Source organism: Chlamydotis macqueenii, chromosome 9, assembly GCF_036417535.1.
Source record: "Chlamydotis macqueenii isolate bChlMac1 chromosome 9, bChlMac1.mat, whole genome shotgun sequence".
Taxonomy (NCBI): Eukaryota; Metazoa; Chordata; class Aves; order Otidiformes; family Otididae; genus Chlamydotis; species Chlamydotis macqueenii.
The window spans coordinates 14,015,260-14,020,222 of NC_141564.1; the positions used below are offsets into that span (position 1 = coordinate 14,015,260).

Genomic DNA, 4,963 nt, shown 5'->3' on the forward strand with positions numbered 1-4,963 from the left:
TCCTGGCAGGGGTCAGGGCTTCTCCCGCAGCCGCTGGGTGCAGGGGGACTTGGGGGGAGGCTCGGGGGGCAGCCGCCCCACAGCCAGCTCAGGAGAGTGGCAGCAGCAAAGGGGACATGTGGAGGGTTGGGAATGGGGCTGGAGCGGCTGTGGGTCTCATTGCTGGAGCATCCCTTGCCATGCAGAGTCCAGTGCTGTGTGCAGCCCAAGGCTGAGCAGGACTCAGTGACACCAGGAGGACACCAGCTGGCATTTGCCAGGATGCTCCTGCTGAGCACTGGCGTCTTCCCAGCTGGAGGAGCTGCTGGAGCTTGGTCCTCTCCCAGGGCCGCATCTCCAAGGAGAAACAGAAACACCATCCTGGCAGCTCTGCGTGTTGGACTTGGTCATGGAGGCAGAGCCCCCGGGGAGGCCAACGCGCCTGCATCATTTGCTGGGCCGGAGGTGTTTACCCTCCATCCCAAGAGAGGAGATGCTCTCGGGGTCAGCTGAGCAAAGCTCAGCGCTCGTCAGACACGGGTGCTGCAGGTCCTCAAGCCGGGCCCTCGGTGCAGCGAGCCGAGGGGCGGCACAGCCAGCTGGGAGCCAGCTGCTGGGCTGCTGCAGAAAGTTGGCAACATCCGCCAGCCTCCTAAGAGCATCGTCTAGCACCGAGTCATTTCTAGGCCACGGCGGTTATCGAGAAGGCTTTACGGGGCTGTAAAGCACAGCATGTCTCTCAGCTGGAGGTGCACACGGCAGCTTGGGAGCAGTACGCACCAACTGTCCTTTCGGGGGCTCGCTGGCTTTTGCCTTCACTCCACTTCAAAGCCCAGGCTCCTTGTGTGCGTTTTAGCGATGTTCATGCGCTTCAGGTTTCTAGGCCAAGCAAGAGCTTTGATTCCGTGCTGCACTCAGCAGCTCTGCGTGAGGGTAGCCTGCGGTTAAGTAAGGTGAGAGGCTGAAAGTGGTTCAATTTTGCAACAATAGCTGAGAACAAAGTACAGATTTTAACATTTAAAACTGGGACAAAACAGAGCTGGAAGGTTTTTGTTGGGTTATTTTTTTTCTTTTTCCTTTTAACACCAGGTAGCTTTTTTAGACTTGAATTCAATGTAGAGTGTCCCTTTGCCTCATGCTAGCACATTCCCTTTCCCATCCAAATAGAAAAGTCAGGATGGGGCAGCAACATCTCGAGGGGGGAAGGAAGCAGAAGAAAAGGAGGAGAGAGAGACCCCAGCTCAGGTTTGCTCTCCTGGCCAGGACTCGTTGTCATTTCTGCTGCCAGTTTCTCTCAGCACTACTTTTTTCTCCTTTTTTTGTCCTAGCACATCCAGCTAACGTCTGGGCCTGGCGTACATAGGAGTAACACCAAGACAAGCAATTAATCCTAGTTGAGTGTGAGCTGTTACGCAGCCCTGGAGCTGGCCCAGTGGCTTTTGCTCTCCTTCCACCCCGGGCTGACCTGCAGAGCATCTCTTCACCTTGCCAAAGAGGTTTTTTTTTATGTTAAATGGCTGAAAGTCATCACCGTAATGGTTCTTATGGCAACCCAGCAAATGGAGCTCTTAAAAGCTCCCCTTGTTAATGCATCTCTCATATGTGGGCTGTTGCACTTACCTCACCCCCAGGAACACTGAGCTGCCCCCTAAACAGGAGGAGGGCACCCGAGTAGCAAAGCAAGTGCAATCGCTGCCGCCGCAGTCTCCCACCACCATGTTCCTTATGGATCCCGTACAATCCATAACAGCCTTGGAATAATTTCACTCCTTACAGTCTGAATTTTGAATTGCCCCACAGCCTCCTCCTGAAAACCTGCCAAGCTGAAGCCGCTGTAGGTCACGTTGTGCAATTTGCTGTTGCAAGACAAAGAAAACAAGTTCTTTTTCACAATTACTAAACCACTTCATCGAGCAATTTCCCTGCCTCTGCACTTCGGTTTCAGTCAACAGTATTCCTCGGGGACGGAAAGTCTAACTACACCTCCGAGTGAGTTACTGCCGGTTCTGCCATTACAGACGATCTTGAAAAGTTGCTTAAGTGCCGTAACTGCCGGGAGCAGCTTTCCCGTGCCTTGCGCTAAAGCCGAACCCGGATGATGCTCACTGTGATTTCAGGCAGATGTTGGCCAGAGGGGCCCACGCAGCCTCGCCTCGGGCGCCAGCCCTCCAGCTTTCGGCTTACCCTCCCCGGGATGGAACCTCATCTGCCCGTCTCCGCATGGCTCTTGCTGGGAGCTCTGCCCTCACGTGTGAAAGCCCCCAGTCCGGATGAAATGGCTCCCATTTGGGGTCCCAGCACAGCCCTGGGCACTTGGCTGGGATTCAGCACCGGCACAGGAGGGGGAAAGTCATGCTGCTCTGGGGCGGAGGGCAGGGAGGGGGCTTTCCCCACGGCACGCGGCCGTTACGGGCGAACTGCAAGCCTCCGTATGAAGCAACTCCCTGTGGTGGCTACGAACAGCCTGGGGCGTCCCTTTCACCCCATGCACGGCTCCCGGCGCCTGAGGGGAGCTTGGATGCACCAAACTGGGGGACTCTGGTTTGTCCCCAGCTGGCACTGGGGCTGTTCGGGCTGGCGGGCGCTCCCGGGTGGGCTGCCATGGCACAGGGAGCGGGCAGGCCAGCCCACTGTCACCAGCTCTTAGGATGGAGCCATGCCAGCTCCTACTGGGGTGCAGGGTCTGTGTCTCTGCGGCACCTCTCCCACTGGGTCTCACGCATCAGGGCTGCCCCACCGGTGTCTCCCCGAGGGACGGGGGGCAACACTGGGGCTGGACACGGGGGTCGAGGGCCAGGTGCTCCCATATCTGCTCTTTCGCAGTGTGAGGGCAGCATCGCCATTTTCTGGAAGGCAGGACCCTCGGTCTTGGCTTGCTGCAGCTCAGCTGCCAGCCCCTCGAAGCCGCGGCGGCCCTGAGGAGCTCACGGGGTGCCCGGGCTCCCGGCGGCCGCAGTTCTGCTCCAACCCCTTCAGACTTCCTGCATTTGTTTCATTCAGGCTATTTGGGGGAAGTAGGGTGTTGTTATGTCTTCAGCTCTGCATCTATTTAGAGAAGGATAATGCCATTGTGGAGGAGGACAATGAGAATATTAAATGCCTAAAATTCTCTGTCTCTCACTATTTTGACTAATTTCTTTTTTTTCTTTTTCAAATGGGTTTTTCCTTGGAAAACTACGGTGAGATTTGATGGGCCTTGGTGGGAGGGGTAAAGCATGAGTCAGCCCTACCAAGATGAGCCCAAACTGATCCCTGCTTTAGTCCTGCTGCAGGCAGGTGAATCCTGCCTGCTGCCGTTCAGGGCGGATCACAGGAAGGTCAGGTTATGAAAGAGAAGGGATGGCCAGCACAGCAGCAGACCTCTCCAAGAGACCTCAGTGCAGAGGATGGCAGCCACCCTCTCCTGCCACTTTCCCAGGGCTATGTTTAGCTCCTGGTTTGCTTGGGAAACTCAGATGAGCACCTGCAACGTCTTAATGTCATTGTCCCGCCAGAGCTGGCTTTAGGGGGACTTTTTTCACTTGTGGGATATAACTAATTGGACCTGACATCGGGGAGAGTCCTGTTGGGTCCCAAAATAGCTTTCTGCGCAGTTACTTGCAAAGGTGCCATGAGGAAGCGTGGGCATAAGTGTCCACGGAGCCGCTTTCGCAGGTGCTGGGATGCTGCGTGGTCATGGACCACACCTGAGGACAGGTCATGTCTTGACTCCTGGCAGCCCGAACTGGGGAGTGGGACTAATAACTGTCATGGCCTGGCCGATGAGCCCCAAGTCTGGGTTGCAATAAAGGCTTTCAGTCTTCTTACTGCTGCACAGCAGGTCCTTGCCATACCTCATGTCCGCAGTGGTCCTCACTCTTCTGCCTCGCTCAGTGGTGGGAGCCCTGGAGGGTCTGGTTTCCTTTGCATTTCTCCCTTCAGTAACAGCAGTGAAACCTGGTCTGAGGCAGTGGGTTCAGCTCACTTCAAAGCAGCAACAATCAAAAGGTCTCTATGGGATTGGACTGGGAGTCCAAAAAGGGAGAAGGTAGATCTTCCGGTGGCCTTTCCTAGCAATGGCTGTGTACCTCCTGGCCACCACCTCCAGCAGATCCTCGTGGACCTTAGGGTCTCCTGCGTGACTGTATCGTGCTGTACACTCTGCTAGAAATCTGCTGAGACATCGCTTAAGCCAGGGCTGGAGCCAGAGGTATTTTGCAGCAAAGTCATGCATGGGGGATAACTGCTGTACTGGTGCGTGGGTGATAACTGCTGTACTGGTGCATGGGAGATAACTGGTGTACTGGTCTTGTGGGAATAACTGCTGTACTGGTGTGTGTGGGATAACTACTGTACTGGTGCAGGGAATCCCCTCCTTACCATGCAGAGCCTTTTCATTATGAGACACTCTCTAAAGCCTGGCCATTGCTTAAGAAAGTAAAATTAGATCAGAGCAGCACTAAGGATAAGCGGCTCAGTTCTTGTCCCGTACCTTGGTGGAGCAGTGTGGCAGGCCTGCCCCAGCCCTGCACTGCTCAGAGCTGGATGTGCGGAGGTATTGAGGATGCTGGGGGGATGCGGGACATGGACACGGAGCATTGTTACTGCTGATCTAGGGCAGAGTAGAGCAGAAATCTCTCTGCTGCTCCTGCATCGGGGATGCCTCCAGGCGGGTCAGGCTACATCCTAGCTGAGGGCAGATGGTGGGATCAGGAAGGGCTTCCCTATGGCCCTGGCTGCTCCTCAGGGGTCTGTGCATGATGGAGATGCAGCATATCTTCTGCTCTCTTCAGCTGCATCCTCCCCTTGCTCATGTTGCCTCCTGGCCATGCTGCCTGTTGCTGCCAGGGCCCCGGCAGGCTGCCTTCAATTCATGCTCTCCTGGGACCCCCAGAGAAGGTGGTGGGCTTCCCCACAGAAGGACACAGATCCCATGATTTGCCCCCCACCACTGCTGGGAAGCCTCTGTTTCCTCCCAGATGAGCAAAGCCAGAAGCAGGCTGCA

At 55.8% G+C, this 4,963-nt stretch overlaps 1 long non-coding RNA gene across 1 annotated transcript; it reads right to left on the reverse strand.

Annotated features, from left to right (window-relative positions):
* Positions 1–382: 382 nt before the first annotated feature.
* On the reverse strand, positions 383–4,102 carry LOC147599687 (uncharacterized). Its single transcript, XR_015259363.1, has 3 exons — positions 3,577–4,102; positions 1,600–1,835; positions 383–917 (listed from the first exon to the last, which is right to left on the reverse strand). It is a non-coding gene; the product is annotated as an uncharacterized LOC147599687 (long non-coding RNA).
* Positions 4,103–4,963: the final 861 nt, after the last annotated feature.